Source organism: Wyeomyia smithii, chromosome 3, assembly GCF_029784165.1.
Source record: "Wyeomyia smithii strain HCP4-BCI-WySm-NY-G18 chromosome 3, ASM2978416v1, whole genome shotgun sequence".
NCBI classification, from domain to species: domain Eukaryota; kingdom Metazoa; phylum Arthropoda; class Insecta; order Diptera; family Culicidae; genus Wyeomyia; species Wyeomyia smithii.
Genome location: NC_073696.1, coordinates 126205424 through 126211434, shown reverse-complemented (window position 1 = coordinate 126211434; position 6011 = coordinate 126205424).

Genomic DNA, 6011 nt, shown 5'->3' with positions numbered 1-6011 from the left:
TCAAAGTTTTGATAAATAAAAACAAATGCGATGCATTTTCCCTTTGTGAAACTTGGCTTACTTCAAATATTGATCTTAACTTCCATGATTTTAATATTATTCGCCATGATCGAGACACCCCATATGGAGGAGTACTTCTAGGGATTAAAAAGTGCTATTCTTTCTATCGTATTAACCTCCCCTCGATTCCAGGCATCGAAGTTGTCGCATGTCAAATGACAATACAAGGTAAAGAGCTTTGTATTGCCTCAATATATATTCCTCCCAGAGCACAGGTTGGGCAACGGCTGCTCTTTGATTTAATAGAACTTCTTTCCTCGCCACGTTTGATTTTGGGAGACTTCAACTCTCATGGTGTGGCTTGGGGTTCCCCTTACAATGATAACCGCTCCTCTTTGATCTATAACCTTTGCGATGACTTCGACATGACTATTTTGAACAACGGTGAAATGACACGTATCCCGAAACCTCCAGCGCGCCTAAGCGCTTTGGATCTATCCTTATGTTCGACGTCGCTACGGTTGGTTTGCACATGGAAGGTAATCCTCGATCCTCACGGTAGCGACCATTTGCCTATTCTTATTTCAATTACTAACGGTCCAACTCGCATGCGACCAATTGATATTCCGTATGACCTCACACGGAATGTCGATTGGAAGTTATACGAGGAAATGATTTCAAAAACGGTCGATGCGATTCAACATCATCCACCGCTTGAAGAATACAACCTCCTCGCGGGCTTGATTCTCGACGCCGCGTTGCAAGCCCAAACGAAGAAATACCCTGGCGTAACGATAAAAGAACCGCCTCCCACTCCGTGGTGGGACAAAGAGTGCTCCGATGCCTACACGCAAAGATCCGACGCGTATCTGACCTTCCGGGATACAGACGATGCCGACGACTTTAAACGTTATTCGGAGCTTGATACCAAGTTTAAAAGCTTGACTAAGGCAAAGAAACGCGGATATTGGCGTCGGTTCGTAAACGAGACGTCGAGGGAGACATCAATGAGCACTCTTTGGAACACAGCCCGAAGAATGCGGAATCGCGTAACGGTCAACGAAAGCGAGGAGTCTTCAAGTAGCTGGATATTTGATTTTGCCAGGAAAGTATGTCCGGACTCTGTTCCTGCGCAAAACCTTGTTCGCGATACGTCTCCGGGCCACGACGCGATAGAATCACCTTTTACGATGGCAGAATTTTCAGTTGCCCTCCTGTCCTGTAACAATAACGCGCCTGGGTTAGATAGAATCAAATTCAACTTGTTGAAGAATCTACCCGGCAATGCCAAGAGGCGCTTGTTGAACTTGTTCAATAAGTTTCTGGTGCAAAACATTGTACCGCAGGATTGGAGGCAAGTGAAGGTGATCGCCATCCAAAAACCAGGAAAACCAGCTTCTGAACACAACTCTTATAGGCCGATTGCAATGCTATCCTGTATCCAGAAATTGATGGAAAAAATGATACTCCGTCGCTTAGACCACTGGGTCGAATCAAATGGTCTGCTATCAGATACTCAGTTTGGCTTCCGCCGTGCCAAAGGGACGAATGATTGTCTTGCGTTGCTTTCAACAGATATTCAGCTGGCGTATGCCCGCAAAGAACAAATGGCGTCTGCGTTCTTGGACATTAAGGGGGCTTTTGATTCCGTTTCTATTGACATTCTTTCGGGTAAACTTCACCGACAAGGATTTTCTCCAATTTTAAACAATTTTTTGCACAATTTGTTGTCCGAAAAGCACATGCATTTTACGCATGGTGATTTGGCAACTTTTTGAATTAGCTACATGGGTCTTCCCCAGGGCTCATGTTTAAGCCCCCTTCTTTACAATTTTTATGTAAATGACATCGACGAATGTCTGGCAAATTCATGCACGATAAGACAACTTGCCGACGACAGCGTGGTCTCTGTTACAGGAGCCAAAGCTGCCGATTTGCAAGGACCATTGCAAGATACCTTGGACAATTTGTCTGCTTGGGCTTTACAGCTAGGTATCGAATTCTCTCCGGAGAAGACTGAGATAGTAGTTTTTTCTAGGAAGCATGAACCTGCTCAGCTCCAAGCACAATTAATGGGTAAAACGATCTCTCAGGTTTTGGTGCATAAGTATCTTGGTGTCTGGTTCGACTCTAAGGGCACCTGGGGTTGCCATGTTAGGTATCTGATGAAGAAAAGTCAGCAAAGAGTAAATTTTCTTCGTACAATAACCGGATCATGGTGGGGAGCCCACCCAGGAGACCTTATAAGGCTTTACCAAACAACGATATTGTCTGTAATTGAGTACGGGTGTTTCTGCTTCCGCTCCGCAGCAAACACACATTTGAACAAACTGGAGCGAATACAATATCGTTGTTTGCGTATCGCCTTAGGGTGCATGCAATCGACCCATACGATGAGTTTGGAGGTCTTAGCCAGAGTTCTACCGTTGAAAAACCGCTTCTGGAGCCTGTCTTCTCGTATTCTTATCAAATGTGAGGTCTTGAACCGTCCTGTGATTGAAAATTTTGAAAGGTTAATCGAACTCAATTCTCAAACCCGTTTTATGACATTGTATTTCAATCACATGTCCCAAAATATTAACCCTTCTTTGAATATTCCAAATCGTGTCAACTTATCAAATACTTCTGATTCTACTGTGTTTTTCGATATATCCATGATAGTAGAAACTCGTGGAATCCCGGATCATTTACGCGTGCAGCAGATCCCTAAAAAAATTTCCAATAAATATCGAAACATCAACTGCAACAATATGTTCTACACTGACGGATCACTTCTCGATGGGTCCACTGGCTTCGGTGTCTTCAATAACAATTTAACCGTCTCCCATAAGCTCGATAATCCTGCTTCTGTTTACGTCGCAGAATTAGCTGCTATTCAGTACACCCTAGGGATTATCGAAAAAATGCCCACGGACCATTATTTCATCTTTACGGACAGTCTCAGTTCTATTGAGGCTCTTCGATCGATGAAAGATGTTAAGCACTCTCCGTATTTCCAGGGGAAAATACGGGAACATCTGAGTGCTTTATCCGAAAAATCGTTTCAGATTACCTTAGCGTGGGTCCCTTCTCACTGCTCGATACCGGGCAATGAGAAAGCGGACTCTTTGGCTAAGGTGGGCGCATCAAACGGTGAAATTTATGAAAGACCAATTGCTTTTAATGAATTTTTCGCATTTGTACGTCAGAATACGATCATCAGTTGGCAAAATTCTTGGACCAGAGGGGAACTGGGAAGGTGGTTACATTCCATTATACCCAAGGTATCGACGAATCCGTGGTTCAAGGGGTTGGATGTAGGTCGAGATTTCATTTGCGTGATGTCTCGGCAGCAACTAGACCCCGCACAATACCCTCAGAACCCGAGGATTACAAGCCCCTGTCCCAGCTCATGACATCGTGGCTTAGCAGAACAAATCCATACATGCTGCATATTCATTCGATGATCATCAGACGACCATTCAACTACAAAACACTGATTGAATAATACATGCTAGTTTTAAGATAGACTTAATTTCAGCTCGTAGTCGGCAGCGAGGATAAAAAATTTGCTTATAGATTTTAAGTCATCCGATATAATTGGCGCCGTTAAACATTGAATTGTATTTGTGCCGTGTCAAATAAATGATTTGTGAAGAAAAAAAAAACTTATTCTCTAGAGATGTCCAGTTGGCCCCTTAAAATATATCAATACATGATATTTGTAGGAAATTTTCCTGAAAAAAAAAACTTCTTTGAAGACCGTAAAGCGCTGCGGTGCTTGTAGAAAAAGTTATTCACCCCAAACTGATTGAATGTCTGACGAACGGCTCACCATTGAATTTTTCTAGCAATACTGCGGCACTGTCGCTATTCACATAATAGTCCTATGTAAAAGTTGCGAGTGTGTAAATTTTGCGAAAATGGGTCCATTTTGGCATGTTTTTCAAGAATAGCCATTAAGAAAGTGAGGTTTGATTCCCACAACCTCGATTTTAATGGCTTTTAGAGCATGCCAAAATGGACCCATTTCCGCAAAATCAAGAAAACATAGGACTTTTACATAGGACTGTTATGCGAATAGCGGCAGTGCAGCATGCTGCTATTGCAAATTCAACCATGTGATAAGAAATGATATCACGTAAAATTTATCTTGGAGGCTTCTCCGAAGATACTATGAGCAAAAATCACACTTTCAAGCTCAATTCCACTCGAAATTTTTTCTCATCCTTAAGCAAGTTTGCAATAGCAGCATGCTGTAGCAGTGTTGCTGGAAAAATTCAATGGTGAGCTGTTCATCAGACATTCAATCAGTTTGGGATGAATAACTTTTTCTACAAGCATCGTTTTTCCCAGGAAAATATCCTATAAATATCATGCCAACTGGACATCTCTAGAGAATAAGTTTTGAAAAAGTGGATTTTCCCATGCAAAATCGTATTTAAACTTTAAGATCGGGCGCAATAATATAGTTCCTCCGTTCGATCTGAAAAGTGACACAGTTGTTCTAGGACCCATAAAGAACACGAAAAGTGCAAGGGAGCTAACATTTATTTTTTGTCCCACCCTATTGTACAAGCTTTGGTTATTATGAACCTGCTGCGTTTAGTGTGAGAACCTTCACGAGATCTATTTGTGTTTGGTGAGCCTAGTCATGTTTTTACACATAGAATAGCTAATTGTAGAAACTTTATTTGCTTTTCTTCACTTTCATTAAGACTTCACGTCGGATGATACAAATAAATAAAACAAAATCAAATAACTTTGAAAATTAATCCATACAGCCGCTCGTTCCCGGCTTGGGAAATTTCGGCCGGTAAGCCGTCCTTCCCAGTGGTCCTTTGGTTTCCAGCTGCAAGCTTTCTTCACCTCGTCCAAGGTGACGGATCCCCAGCTTGTCCATCGATTTCTGTCCTGTTTCCCTTAACGATTTTCCTACTTTCCTCACCGTTTAAAACCACTTCGAAGTTTTGTTTTTAACGCCTGGTCTCCTGTGACTAACCGGTAATCAGGTGTCATTACACATGGTAGGAATTGGCATGGCCCAGTTCCAGATTCTGTTGATCGCTCTATAGAAACGTGTCGTTCCTAGTGACGCAATCATGCTCGACTTTTAAATAAAGTAATAATTGCTCTACTCGGTGGAAGGCCAAAACGGATAGGATTCCAATGCGCTCATCCTTGCTGTGGTCATAATTTGTGTGCAAGGTTCAACTGACAGTTGCAAAGCTTCAGAGAGAGGTATGTTTTGTGGATAACTAAGTGATTTGCGCTAGAGAGAAGCTCGTCTCAACTAGACAGTTCAAAGAGAATGAGACTTGTACTAATTTCACAGTAGAATGGTGCAGTCATTAGGAGAAACAAACATGAGTATTCCGAGAACAACATGGGAATCGTTAATGCTAGACTAGGAAGATTTGAAAACTATCACAGTGACATATCTTAGCCATTATTTCAAAAAGTTAGCAATCAGTACTGGAGATTTATCATTTCGGCAAACTGAGCGATGCCTTGCAAAATATCATGAATAAATCATTATAGAACACTGTTGTGTTATGTCAAATAAATTCTTTACAAAATAACGTAGAGTGAATCGAATGTCAATTCATCTGTGAGAAGAAGTCTTACACAAGGTCAAATTGAAGACCTGGGGGATCCGGGGCAGATATTTTTGAAGACATGGGTTCTTTTCTAAGAACATTCATGGGTAAAACAATGCAAGTAGTTGTTTTTGATAGCGTTTGATGTCATACGTTACAGTAATAGAAGATCTTAAAGTTTAAAACTACGTGGAGCATTGTCATCTGCATTTTAATTTGGAAAAATCTCTAACCAAGTCTTCAAAACTAATACGAGGTGTACTCAAACAAGCTTACTTATGTACATGCAATACTAAATAATGAAACAAACAGTGGCGTAACGTCTAAAATTACACTGGTAAACACAAGTTTAGCGCTAGAGCTCAAACTAGAAAAAAAAGAAAGATTATAGCTTTTTAACCATTTCTGTGAATTTTGGTACTCCTAATGAAG